This window comes from Homarus americanus, unplaced genomic scaffold (assembly GCF_018991925.1).
Source record: "Homarus americanus isolate GMGI-L3 unplaced genomic scaffold, GMGI_Hamer_2.0 scaffold36367, whole genome shotgun sequence".
In the NCBI taxonomy this organism is placed as follows: Eukaryota; Metazoa; Arthropoda; class Malacostraca; order Decapoda; family Nephropidae; genus Homarus; species Homarus americanus.
The window spans coordinates 22,271-37,583 of record NW_024722125.1 but is presented as its reverse complement, the minus strand read 5'-3'; the positions used below and the strand labels follow the sequence as shown (position 1 = coordinate 37,583).

General features: G+C 44.8%; 1 non-coding gene and 1 pseudogene across 1 annotated transcript; one reads left to right on the top strand and one right to left on the bottom strand.

Annotated features, from left to right (window-relative positions):
- The first annotated feature begins 1,990 nt into the window (after positions 1 to 1,990).
- LOC121861981 lies at positions 1,991 to 2,110 on the top strand (annotated as a pseudogene).
- Positions 2,111 to 14,221: 12,111 nt separating this feature from the next.
- LOC121861982 lies at positions 14,222 to 14,337 on the bottom strand. The gene has a single exon (XR_006088149.1). It is a non-coding gene; the product is annotated as a U5 spliceosomal RNA (small nuclear RNA).
- Positions 14,338 to 15,313: the final 976 nt, after the last annotated feature.

Here is a 15,313-nt window from a genome sequence, read left to right as displayed (position 1 = left end):
TAAAGAATAGTAAATTAATTGGTTACATAATTACAACTTTTGTTATTATAGATTTTAAATGTTGATGTATAAGGAATTCGAATGTTTATCTGCAAACAAAACTCGAGATAGATCCTTGTTGCACCAATTTACAGGTGAAGCGAAGTAAGAATATTACCTAATGTGCATTAATTTAATTGATGGCTATTAGAACATGCAGAGAAATAGAGGTAATAAACGACTATGAACGTAAATGGAAGATAAAAACCAATGTACAAAAACTCCAAATAATTCACATCGCAAAAACAAAACCATTCCCTATTATTGTTAACAACCAACAAATACCATACGCTGCCAAGGGAAAAACATTAGGACTCAAGATATCCAGATGCGGAATAACACCCCACATTAACGAAAGATTAGCTAAGGCAAGATCACAACTTACTAAGCTCAAAAGATTCCGCCAATTGGAAACCAACACGCAATTGCACCTATACAAAGCACTGATCAGACCACACTTAGAATACCCCCCGATACCTCTGAACACAATCTCAAGAACCAATCAACTCAAATATCAAGCAGTGCAAAATATAGCCCTCAGAAGAGCGGCAAAACACCAACCACCATACACACAAACAGTACAAGACATACACACAGAACACGGCATAGACCCACTCAACATCAGAATACACACCCAAACAAATGTAATATGGGAAAAAATCGAGCAAGAACAGGATCCCATACTAAACCAACTAATTGAGGAAAACAACAACACATCGCACGGATGGTGGCCTAGAAGCAGGAAAAATGATAACGAAGAACCAGAGCCTCTATATACAAAATAACAACAAAATAACAATAAGAAATAACAATAAAAATAACTAAAAGATGGGGATCATCCCTCCAGTGCCACAAGGACCTGGAGAGACCCCCCCTAACAAAATATGCCCTCAGGACACCTTAGAACAACCTAGCTTAGCTTGGCTGAGACCGGCCTTCCCTAACCCCAAGAACCTCTCAACGCAGCACAGTTACGGAAGACAAAAAACACGTCTCCGCAAGGTGGATAGCCCACCTGCTGTTAACCTTCTCCTCTACTTCCCACTTCTAAACTTTACCTTGTACTATACCCTTCTCCCACTCTCAGAGCCACTGCTCTCTTCTCTCCGTATAATCATCATCATCATCAGCTTTGGAATGTGACTACCCTCCCAGCTACACAAGGACCTGGGCGGGCTCACTAACTCCAAAAAAATAAAATAATAATAAATAAAAAAAATAAAAATAAAATATTAATAATATTAATAATAATAATGTGATTACCCTCCCAGCTATATCAGCCAGGAAGAAGTAATTGAACCACCTCCTGCCTCAACATACACATTTCTACATAAAACATTACTAGAGGAATAAAGATGAGAGTGACCAACCAGCTCCACTAAGAACCTGGCAGGCCTCTCCATACAGTGTAACTTTAGACTAACACAAATAACACTTAACTAACACCTCAAAAAAAAAAAAAAAAAAAAAAAAAAAATGTGACTACCCTCCCAGTTACACAAGGACCTGGGCAGGCTCACTAACCCAACAATAACAAAATAATAATAATAAGCAGCATTATATAAATAAACCAATATTAATTGGCTAAAGGTCTGACGACCCAAGGAGCAGAACAAAGACAAAACACCAATAAGAAAGATGAAGTATCTGGCTGAGCCCAGATTCTTTCTACTCCTTACCGTATTTCAGTTTTCAAATTCACTCTTCAACTCCTAATAATCTTTCACCTCTAACTAAAGACTTCGTATCGCATCTATCGCTTTGGAATAGCTTTCTCGGCCTTTTGGCTAAGATCAAAGTGTAGTATATATTCTTATTTCTCTCTTTTGCTACTTCCATACTTAGTACTAGTTTCAGGACCTGCTTCTCGGCCTTTTGGCTAAGATCAAAGTATAGTATATATTCTTATTTCTCTCTTTTGCTACTTCCATACTTAATACTAGTTGCGGGACCTGCTTCTCGGCCTTTTGGCTAAGATCAAAGTGTAGTATCTGTTCTTATCAGCTTAATGGAGAGTACATAATCAGTGTTCTTCTTTACATAGAAGGAAGAGCACAGCTTTGGACTTTCTGGGGGTGAAATTAACAGAGTTACTCTTTTGTTGTTTTAGGCGGCGAGCAGGGAACCCGGTCTTTCTCCATTGCTGTGGTTATTACTAATACCATGCAGTGAGAGGAAACATACCGGGGGGGGCCTGCAAAGCCCCAAACCTGGTCCCACGGGACCCCACGTGGGTGCTTCTCACACGTGGCTATTCCCTCCTCTCTGTACTTCCTTATTTCGTACTGGCTGAGGGACCTGCACTAATAGAAGTGTATTCGTCCCAAAGTCCCTCCCCGGTAAACCATCACCTTGCGATCGAGTGGGTTTGTGATGGCGAAAGGGAGGTCGGTACACAACTCTCGGCCGATCCTCCAGGAATACCGTGATAGTGCGGGTACACCCTGGTAAGGGGGTTGTCATGTGTGTGTGGGTAAAGCAAGATGGACGACGAAGGGCCAAGGGGAAGAAACGAAGGAGATCGACAGCCGGAAAGAAGAAACCGAATGCTGACCATATGGTTCCCTGCACCACCATCCTTCAAATGCACAGAGAGGACGCAGGGATGCCCATGGGAATGTGCGTCATCGGGGTGGTCTGGCTGCAAGCAATCACTAGTCCGACATCTAAAGGAAGCCCACAACAAGAAAATCAACGAATATATGAACATGTGTGCAGGGTGCTATCTGGTACTGACTATCCGGCCAAGCAATCACACGTGCATCCTCAACAGGCAGATGAGGGAGGAGCAAAGGGTTCCCCATTTTCGTTTCCAGTGCGACGTGCAATACTGCCCCTACTCTGCCCCAACAAAGAGAGGATTGAATAACCACAAGGTAGCAACACATGTACGGCAGTGGAGGAGGAGAGACAACCAACGTCAGGCGGAGCAACGACAGGGGAACCAACAGGCTGAAGGCAATCCAGCAAGCGCCCAGCCCTCACAGGAAGTTGGGGAAAATAGGGATAACGAGCAGAGGGAGCAGCCACAGAATGACGAGCAACAGCAGCAAAGAGAAACACAAGGGCAACGAGAAAGGCACAGATGGACCCCTCCACCCAGGGATGGAGAAGTGGAAGGACCAGAGACACCACGCCCCGTCTCTGGGAGAAGTACACCAGTGTCACCGCTGAGCCCAGACGATCAAGAAACGCGACTGAGGTCGATAACGCCGAGCCAGCTGCTCCAAAATGAACCCTCACCAAGAGAGGAATCACAGCACCCAGGGGACCTGACACCCCTCTTGCACATGCCAAGAATGCCACTGTCACCTCTAAGCCCCGATGAACAACATGGTGGAGACAGTACCCAAACAGGGGACCAGATAATGCAAAGTCAAGAAACAAATGAAGGAAGCCAAAGTAATCTCAGTGAATCCCTTACACCACTATCGCAAAGTGAAGCAACGCAAACACTAAGTGGTGAAGGCAACATACAGGAGCAGATTGGCATAACGCCTGAACCAAATGAAGAGCGAGATGAAGCTGAGGAGACATGGATACTGGAGCCGTTTCTGGGCACAGTGTATGAGATCCAGCGGAACCCGGACTGGGCAAGATTTGAAGAAGTACCGATTGAGATCGAGGTAGCAATTCAAGCGGCAAACAGGATAAACATCTCTCAAGGACAGAACACGACCAGGAAAATCACCGATGTCAATGATTGCAAACAAATCCAGAGGCTGTACAAATACAACCGTCGTCGAGCAATACGGCTAATTGCCGAAGGGAACGGCGCAAGATGTGAAATAAGCAAGGAGAGAATAGAGGAACACTTCCAACACATGATGGTTGAAAAGGATTGTGACCTGAATACCGTGGAGCACATTCCCGAACCGCCAGACGACAGACCAGAGATGGAAATGCAGCCCTTCACAGAGAAGGAAGTATTTACAAAACTAGCAGCAGCAGAGAATTCGTCACCAGGTGAAGACAGAATATCATATGATAACTGGAGAAAGGCTGACCCAAGCTGCCGAGTTATGGCAGGCATATTCAACGTGTGTCTCAGAGCCAAGAGAATACCAGACTCCTGGAAACGATACAGAACAATACTTGTCCCCAAAAAAGGTGGTAACCCAGAAGTCGTTTCAAAGTGGAGGCCTATAACACTGAGCCGCACAATATACAAGGTGTACACGGGATGCCTCACAGCACGACTCAGAAGTTGGCTCGTTGACAACGAGGTACTGTGCGCTGCACAGAAAGGATTCATGCCAAGTGATGGGGTGATAGAACACAACTACATACTTCAACATCACATGGACGATGCACGACGGAACAATGGCGATACCTGCATAGCAGCACTCGACTTGACCAATGCATTTGGCTCAGTGTCACTCGACCTCATTAAAAGAGCGCTCAACCGTATAGGGGTGGGACGGGATTTTGAAACAGTAGCAGGAGACATCATCAGTGGCAAGACGACAAGAATCCTAACAAAGGAAGGAGAAACAGAAGAGATACCAGTGCAATGCGGTGTGCAACAGGGGTGCCCAATAAGTGGTCTCCTGTTCAATATAGCGGTCGAACCACTGTTGCGGAAAATAGCGGCCGAAGGAATGATACTGAACCAACAATACAAGCACCCATGCTTAGCATATGCAGACTATATAACCATCATTACAAAACAGCAAGATAATCTACAGCAAATCCTCTACATAGCAACAGAACAATGCAGTAGGATGGGACTAGACCTAAATCCTAGCAAAAGCTCATCATTGCACCTGTCTGGACGAAGACCTCGAGGAATGCGCCAGACACAGTTCTACGTGGGAGAAACGCCCATCCAATGGAAGAGCGATGGCGAAGCAACGCTCTTCTTGGGACGACCAGTTGGGTTCCATCTTCTGCCAAACATCCAAACAGTAGAGGAACTAATGCAACTCGGGACCAAAATACTGACAAGCAAGCTAGCACCGTGGCAGAGAATAGATGCAGTCAAGACATTCATGTTCCCGGCAGGAGTGCATGCAATGAGGACTTGGCAACTGAGGAAAACAGACTGGGCACACCTGGACAACGAAATGAAGACAATGCTTAAACACACGCTACATCTACCGTCAAGAGCGTCAAATGAGTACATGTACGGAAGCAGTAAAGCTGGAGCTTGTGGTGTCCCACTCGCGGCAGAAGACTCTGACATTTTCCTGGTGGATACCGCATATAAATTACTCACGTCACCGGATCCTGACGTCAGGCAAATAGCCAGAGAAGAATGCCGGCGAGTGGCAACAATGAGAACACGACAGGAGCCAAGCATGACCGACGCATGCATGTACTTAACACAGGGAGAGATGCAAACGCGAGGAGGAGACCACCAAACCATCTGGTCTAGAGCCAGGTGTGCCTCAGGCCGAATGGGGGTTTCCTGGATAGCAGAGGGAGGAGACAACATCAAGATAAAATGCACGGACTCCATCATTGAAGAAAAAGATAGAAGGAAGGTAGCCAAAACCATCCGGAGCCAGCGACGACAGATGAGAGATGAAGTTCTGCAGAATAAGCCTGACCAAGGGAAAGTGATGAAGCTCGTAGCACAAGAGAGAGCATCATCAGCATTTGTTCGAAATGGAGCGTATACAACCTTCGCAGACTGGCGTTTCATACACCGAGCAAGACTGAACCTACTCCCCGTCAATGGAGCGAAGCGAGGCCAGAATAGGGATCGGAGATGTCGTCGGTGCAATAGAGAAGAAACGCTCCCACATGTAGTAAACCACTGCATGATACACTCTCGAGCCATGCAAAAGCGACATAATGCCCTGGTGGATAGAGTACGAAAAGCCGCAGAAGGTCGACATTGGAAGATCATGTCGGCAAATGAACGAGTACCAGGAGCAGCAGACAATGGACGTCCAGACCTGGTGATTGAAAAGAACCGAGAAGTGATCCTGATCGACGTCACCTGCCCATTCGAGAATGGACAAGAGGCATTTAAAGAAGCAAGACTGAGGAAAGAAGAAAAGTATGCAGAACTGGCAGCAGAGATGAGAAGACAATACCAGCAGGTGAAGGTGGCTGCATTCATAGTGGGACCCCTGGGAGCATACGACCCGGAGAACGAGAAGCTGATGAAGAGACTGGCATCAAAGGGATACCTGCGCCTCTTCAGGAAACTGTGTGTAAGTGATGCCATTCGCTGGTCGAGAATGATTTATATAGAACATACCTCAGGGGCTAGACAGTATGTAGGGTGAAATAAACCCAAAGTCAAGATAGAAGAAAGAATAGGTTCTAGTTAGTTGAATAGGAACACTATGTATAAAATGTAATAGATAGTCAGCCAATTGTCACAAATGACTGGAATACCCAAACTATTGTAAATAAAAAACAATGTATCATTCTTTTAAATAAAATCTGTTCTTATCAGCTTAATGGAGAGTACATAATCAGGTTCTTTTTGCATGGAAGGAAGAACACAGATTTGGACTTTCTGGGGGTGAAAGTAACAGAGTTTCCTCCTTTGTTGTTTTAGGCGGCGAGCAGGGAACCCGGTATTTCTCCATTGCTGTGGTTATTACTAATACCATGCAGTGAGAGGAAACATACCGGGGGTGCCCTGCAAAGCCCCAAAACCTGGTCCCACGGGACCCCACGTGGGTGCTTCTCACACGTGGCTATTCCCTCCTCTCTGTACTTCCTTACTTCGTACTGGCTGAGGGACCTGCACTCATAGAAGTGTATTCGTCCCAAAGTGCCTCCCCGGTAAACCATCACCTTGCGATCGAGTGGGTTTGTGATGGCGAAAGGGAGGTCGGTACACAACTCTCGGCCGATCCTCCAGGAATACCGTGATAGTGCGGGTACACCCTGGTAAGGGGGTTGTCATGTGTGTGTGGGTGTTCGTGTGGGTAAGGCAAGATGGACGACGAAGGGCCAAGAGGAAGAAACGAAGGAGAAGATGTGGGATGGAGAGCCGGAACACCTGCGACAGGCGAGCCAGTACAAATCGGTGGGAGCGGCGGAGACTCTGACTCAACGGACGGCGGGGGAATGGATGCTCTCCCCCGCCCGAGCGGGGATCGGCAGCCGGAAAGAAGAAACCGAATGCTGACCATATGGTTCCCTGCACCACCATCCTTCAAATGCACAGAGAGGACGCAGGGATGCCCATGGGAATGTGCATCATCGGGGTGGTCTGGCTGCAAGCAATCACTAGTCCGACATCTAAAGGAAGCTCACAACAAGAAAATCAACGAATATATGAACATGTGTGCAGGGTGCTATCTGGTACTGACTATCCGGCCAAGCAATCACACGTGCATCCTCAACAGGCAGATGAGGGAGGAGCAAAGGGATCCCCATTTTCGTTTCCAGTGCGACGTGCAATACTGCCACTACTCTGCCCCAACAAAGAGAGGAGTGAACAACCACAAGGCAGCAACACATGTACGGCAGCGGAGGAGGAGAGACAACCAACGTCAGGCGGAGCAACGACAGGGGAACCAACAGCCTGAAGGCAATCCAGCAAGCGCCCAGCCCACACAGGAAGTTGGGGAAAATAGGGATAACGAGCAGAGGGAGCAGCCACAGAATGACGAGCAACAGCAGCAAAGAGAAACACAAGGGCAACGAGAAAGGCACAGATGGACCCCCCCACCCAGGGATGGAGAAGTGGAAGGACCAGAGACACCACGCCCCGTCTCAGGGAGAAGTACACCAGTGTCACCGCTGAGCCCAGACGATCAAGAAACGCGACTGAGGTCTATAACGCCGAGCCAGCTGCTCCAAAATGAACCCTCACCAGGAGAGGAATCACATCACGCAGGGGACCTGACACCCCTCTTGCACATTCCAAGAATGCCACTGTCACCTCTAAGCCCTGATGAACAACATGGGGGAGACAGTACCCAAACAGGGAAACAGATAATGCAAAGTCAAGAAACAAATGAAGGAAGCCAAAGTAATCTCAGTGAATCCCTTACACCACTATCGCAAAGTGAAGCAACCCAAACACTAAGTGGTGAATGCAACATACAGGAGCATATTGGCATAACTCCTGAACCAAATGAAGAGCGAGTTGAAGCTGAGGAGACATGGATACTGGAGCCGTTTCTGGGCACACTGTATGATATCCAGCGGAACCCGGACTGGGCAAGATTTGAAGAAGTACTGATTGAGATCGAGGTAGCAATCCAAGCGGCAAACAGGATAAACATCTCTCAAGGACAGAACACGACCAGGAAAATCACCGATGTCAATGATTGCAAACAGATCCAGAGGCTGTACAAATACAACCGTCGCCGTGCAATACGGCTAATTGTCGAAGGGAACGGCGCAAGATGTGAAATAAGCAAGGAGAGAATAGAGGAACACTTCCAACACATGATGATCGAAAAGGAATGTGACCTAAATACCGTGGAGCACATTCCCGAACCGCCAGACGACAGACCAGAGATGGAAATGCAGCCCTTCACAGAGAAGGAAGTATTTACAAAACTAGCAGCAGCAGAGAATTCGTCACCAGGTGAAGACAGAATATCATATGATAACTGGAGAAAGGCTGACCCAAGCTGCCGAGTTATGGCAGCCATATTCAACGTGTGTCTAAGAGCCAAGAGAATACCAGACTCCTGGAAACGATACAGAACAATACTTGTACCCAAAAAAGGTGGTAACCCAGAAGTCGTTTCAAATTGGAGGCCTATAACACTGAGCCGCACAATATACAAGGTGTACACGGGATGCCTCACAGCACGACTCAGAAGGTGGCTCGTTGACAACGAGGTACTGTGCGCTGCACAGAAAGGATTCATGCCAAGTGATGGGGTGATAGAACACAACTACATACTTCAACATCACATGGACGATGCACGACGGAACAATGGCGATACCTGCATAGCAGCACTCGACTTGACCAATGCATTTGGCTCAGTGTCACTGGACCTCATCAAAAGAGCGCTCAACCGTATAGGGGTGGGACGGGATTTTGAAGCAGTAGCAGGAGACATCATCAGTGGCAAGACGACAAGAATCCTAACAAAGGAAGGAGAAACAGAAGAGATACCAGTGCAATGCGGTGTGCAACAGGGGTGCCCAATAAGTGGTCTCCTGTTCAATATAGCGGTCGAACCACTGTTGCGGAAAATCGCGGCCGAAGGAATGATACTGAACCAACAACACAAGCACCCATGCTTAGCATATGCAGACGATATAACCATCATTACAAAACAGCAAGATAATCTACAGCAACTCCTCTACAAAGCAACAGAACAATGCAGTAGGATGGGACTGGACATAAATCCTAGCAAATGCTCATCATTGCACCAGTCTGGACGAAGACCTCGAGGAATGCGCCAGACACAGTTCTATGTGGGAGAAACGCCCATTCAATGGAAGAGCGATGGCGAAGCTACGCTATTCTTGGGGCGACCAGTTGGGTTCCATCTTCTGCCAAACATCCAAACAGTAGAGGAACTAATGCACCTCGGGACCAAAATACTGACAAGCAAGCTAGCACCGTGGCAGAGAATAGATGCACTCAAGACATTCATGTACCCGGCAGGAGTGCATGCAATGAGGACTTGGCAACTGAGGAAAACAGACTGGGCACACCTGGACAACGAAATGAAGACAATGCTTAAACACACGCTACATCTACCGTCAAGAGCGTCGAATGAGTACCTGTACGGAAGCAGTAAAGCTGGAGCGTGTGGTGTCCCACTCGCGGCAGAAGACTCTGACATTTTCCTGGTGAATACCGCATTTAAATAACTCACGTCACCGGATCCTGTCGTCAGGGAAATAGCCAGAGAAGAATGCCGGCGAGTGGCAACAATGAGAACACGACAGGAGCCAAGCATGACCGACGCATGCATTTACTTAACACAGGGAGAGATGCAAACGCGAGGAGGAGACCACCAAACCATCTGGTCTAGAGCCAGATGTGCCTCAGGCCGAATGGGGGTTTCCTGGATAGCAGAGGGAAGAGACAACATCAAGATAAAATGCACGGACTCCATCATTGAAGAAAAAGATAGAAGGAAGGTAGCCAAAACCATCCGGAGCCAGCGACGACAGATGAGAGATGAAGTTCTGCAGAATAAGCCTGACCAAGGGAAAGTGATGAAGCTCGTAGCACAGGAGAGAGCATCATCAGCATTTGTTCGAAATGGAGCGTATACAACCTTCGCAGACTGGCGGTTCATACACCGAGCAAGACTGAACCTACTCCCCGTCAATGGAGCGAAGCGAGGCCAGAATAGGGATCGGAGATGTCGTCGGTGCAATAGAGAAGAAACGCTCCCACATGTAGTAAACCACTGCATGATACACGCTCGAACCATGCAAAAGCGACATAATGCCCTGGTGGATAGAGTACGAAAAGCCGCAGAAGGTCGACATTGGAAGATCATGTCGGCAAATGAACGAGTACCAGGAGCACCAGACAATGGACGTCCAGACCTGGTGATTGAAAAGAACCGAGAAGTGATCCTGATCGACGTCACCTGCCCATTCGAGAATGGACAAGAGGCATTTAAAGAAGCAAGACTGAGGAAAGAAGAAAAGTATGCAGAACTGGCAGCAGAGATGAGAAGACAATACCAGCAGGTGAAGGTGGCTGCATTCATAGTGGGACCCCTGGGAGCATACGACCCGGAGAATGAGAAGCTGATGAGGCGACTGGCATCAAAGGGATACCTGAGCCTCTTCAGGAAACTGTGTGTAAGTGATGCCATTCGCTGGTCGAGAATGATTTATATAGAATAGATTGGTGGAATAGGAACACTATGTATAAAATGAAATAGATAGTCAGCCAATGGTCACAAATAACTGGAATACCCAAACTATTGTAAATAAAAAACTCTGTATCATTCTTTTAAATAAAATATATTCTTATTACTCTCTTTTGCTACTTCCATACTTAGTACTAGTTGCGGGACCTGCTTCTCGGCCTTTTGGCTGAGCTGTGTACTGGATGCCATCTTGTAATGAATTCCCGGCCAGGCAATCACGAATGTATCGTCAAGAGGCAGATGAGGGAGGAGCAAAGGGTTTGCCATTTTCGATTCCAGTGTGATGTGCAATACTGCCCCAACAAAGAGAGGCTTGATCAACCACAAAGTAGCCAGACATGTCCGACAGTGGAGGAGGAGGAGGAGAGTCAATCAACGTCAGGTGGAGCAAGGACAGCGGAACCAACAGGATGCCTTTTGGCTAAGATCAAAGTGTAGTATCTGTTCTTATCAGCTTAACGGGGAGTACATAATCAGTGTCCTTTTTACATAGAAGAAAGAACACAGATTTGGATTTTCTAAGAGGTGAAAGTATGAGAGTTGACTATACTATATTTTAGGAGGCGGGCAGGGAACCCGGTATTTCTCCATTGCTGTGGTTATTACTAAGACCATGCAGTGAGAGGAAACATACCGGGGGTACCCCAAAACCTGGTCCCGGAACCGGAAAGGTAACCCGGGACCCCACGTGGGTGCTTCATTGTACCATGCTTTGGGATTTTGAATTTGCAGGCATCCTCGCAGAGCGTCCTTAGCGGAGCTGGCATAATCGACGAAGAGTGTCTCTAATTTCAAAGCATCAAGTATCTGCGGCATCCCAACGTGTCGCTGGAAGGGTTCCTTGAGCTTCCAGTATTCACCACAAGTTCCTCCGTTGAACTTCGGCGTCGGCCTTTGGGAGAACCTCATATTTTCTAACAGTTCTCTCACCTAGCCCTCGGACCTCGGCAGGTCGTCCTTTTGGTCCTTCATCAACGTTAGTGGTTTCGGTGAGCGAGCTTGATGCTCGGAAGTACTACTGCGCTCCCCCTGGTGAAATGTTCCCGGCTCCGCGGTTAAGGTGAGCACCGGGAGTCCTCTTGGAGTATATAGCGTTTTTTCGTCAGTTTTGGTTTGAGGAAGGTCGTGTCTCTGGTAGTGATAACACCTTTCCGCGATCTTCTGTTGTTGTTGAGCAAACGGCTCACTTCTCTCCATATCATTATCTTCATCTGCGCAGTGTTTCCATTTTCGTGTTATGATCATGTAAATAGAAGTTTTGGTGCAATTTCATAAAATCCATCTGGAGCTAAGCGTGTGCTCCACCATTACCGAAATGAATTGTAAACCTGTCTGGGGATTTTACTGAAAGAATATCATTATTTTAACGTAATATAAAACAGTATAGTATATTTCAATCCAAAGTTTCTCAAGTTCAATCTTTTACTTAAAATACTGTACTTGCAAGTGGTTTATGGGAATAAGATTAGTAATTTGCCTAAAATAAACACCTTGCATGTATATTGTGACGGTTCAGTTGTGTCAAGTGGCAGGGCAGGGTGTGGGATCCTTATAAACCAGTACACAGAACAAGGTACTGATGACACGAAAATTGGACAACGGCCGAGCAATTTTAGATCATCAACACAAGCCGAGTTATATGCATTGTTAGTAGGATTAGAAAATGTTGTAAAGAGGAATAAAGATATATATTTTTTTGTTGATAGTAGGGCAGCTTTAGATTCTTTGAGCAGCGGGAGTTCAGTCTTTGAACACATTATTGGTTTATGTAGAAAAATTGTAAATACAATAAGGAAAAAAGGCCATAGTTTTCGATTTGTATGGGCCCCTTCACATGTGGGGATTGGTCTTAATGAAGCAGTAGATATAACAGCAAAAAGAGTCACGGAAAAGGCCGAGATTGACATAATATGTATTAAAACTTTGAAAAAATTATGAGCAAATTGCGGAAAATACAATCAATAGAAGATAATTTAAAAAGGAATGAAATATATGAGAAAAGTGAAACAATGAAACATTACTATCATGTTCTCATGAACACAAATTTTACAAATAGGAAAGATAGGAGCAGATGGAAAGATTCGGTGTGTATGAGGTTAAGATTAGGGTATAAATATTACGAGGAACTTGGAGCCGAGAGAAGTGAACGGGATATGGAATGTAGAGTTTGTAGAACATCCAGGTCCCATACCCTGCCACATGGGATGCCCATTTCTTAATGTATATAGAAATGCCCAGATAAATAATGTCTCCAAGCAAATAGAATGGATGCTTAAAAATAGGAAAGTAGATGAAATATTCAAGAAATATAGAAATTTTGCATCTGGAATATAACTATGTACTATACAAGATATATCTGTATTAGGGATTTATGTGAGTCCTGAGAGGGACATTCCTGGACTGGGGTGGCGGATGACTTAAGTCACTTCATCCCTTTGAGATGTAATTTTTTTTATCTCAATAAACGTATCAATCAACTACGTGAAAATGAGACTACGAACTCATTTTACTTTCCTAAGATCCTTTTTTCAAACTTCGCTGTGACTGAGCTATCGAAGACCAGAATTAAATTGATTTCAAAGTTCAAGATGGCAGTCCCTGGTGAACGTTCCGGAGCGTTAGACAAGTAGTATTAGGTTACACCCGTTAGATTTTCAGAGATACGTGGCGTGAGAGTCCCCTTCAGGATAATTAATTAATTTCTTAATTAACACCCTTACAACAATTTCACCATGAACATCAGATTCTGTGATGTTCATATATGAAAAGGGGATGACTTCAGCCACAGTTAACAATTACTGGCATCTCTAGGGATGACGTCAATGATACCTCATTCTTAAAGTAGATTCTACCCTGACTTATATTGACAATTTCACTAACAGTAAATACAATAGAAGCTTTCAACATCAGTCACAAAGGATCTTGAACGCTTCATCTGTAATCAGACATCTCTAAGTTGACGCAAAGTAAGGGTGTTCTCTCACCAATTCAAATTTCATGAACACCCTGTGCGGTATTTTGGAATACCTGAGTCTCTCCGGAGGACTCCGTTCTCCCGAAGTGGTTAGAGAACAAATATTTCAAGTAGGGAACTCAAAAGGTTTACAGATTTCAATGCAATTTCAATATTTTTTATTTCTTGATAGAGGAAGCGGGATCCTAGTGCTGTCCCTAGGTACCCTTGGTTTGTTTGAAGTCTAGAGCAATTTTTAATAAGTGCATGAAATTAATTTTATGACAGATCTGTATTCTCCCAACCTGATTTAGATATGTAATAGTCGGGATAATTGTTCCATCCAGGACGTTGTATATGTGAATAGATTTTTTTTTTTACTACATTAGATCACATACACTTGATTAAGACATTGTATGATTATTTTCAGCTAATTTGAAAAAGTTTTGTGAGCCCATGTGAATGGGCTAAGAAAAAATTAATTAAGACTCATTGAGTTGTTCCCCCCCACGGAAATCTTTAGTAAAAGGCGAAAGATTTATGCGTTTTGAAGGGAAACCAGAGCTATGGTCGCAAAGTTGTTCAAGACCCCAACAAACATTAACTTAGAACATACTTGGAGTTGTAGTTCCAGTCAAGAAAGACATTAAAGGTTTTATTGTCCAGTGTCTAGAAGAGTTTTAAAATAAGATTTACAAGTCCTTCGTAACATTTAAGACTACCGTGATTGGCAGTCAAAAGTGGTATTACTTAATGTGGATTTTCTTTAAGAGGATTTAATTTACATAATTCCTTTAAATCTGAACAAATATAGCAAATCAACGAGAATGTTATTGTTACAATGTTATGACTGCGCTTCAACTAAGGTCTTTAAGGGCATAACTTACTTCATAAATGTTCTGTTTTATAATATGGCCCTCATTGTGCAACCGTTTAGTCATAATTAATAGTAATCTAATATAATGAAAATAAACCTGGATCTTGATTATAGAAATGCTTTTATTCTTATGTAATATAAGTTATTTCAATGGTGATAACCACCGGTCTCTCATGTCTACCTACCACTACAGCGGCCATTTTTTTTGGTCCGGTAAACACAGCTGTGAGCGCTAGCTCCCAAATTTGGGATGTTTTCGAGCCTATTACATTATCTGAAGCATATATAGACACCTACTTGTGTATAAGGACCTGAGGATAAGATAAGTATCGGCAAGCAACTTTGGTGTTGGGAACTTACTGTTTACCTTACGAAAATAACTGCTCAGGGTCCCATCACTCCTGGCTGGGTGTTGTGGGATGTCAACATTGCCCCATGGAAAGTGAATTTTCGCTTAAGAACTCTACATGGAAGAGTAAAGAAAAGATAGTATTGGACGAAGTTCTTGAAGACCTTGAGTTCAGTAGTGATGAGTCTAATACGAGTGATGAAGCACAAGGGAAGTTCGAAAGTGAGAAAATACAGCTACAACAAGAGGTAGTGAATAAGAAAGAAATTTCTAAAAGAATGAGGGAGACAAGCTGGCAAGAGGACAGTGAAAGCAAA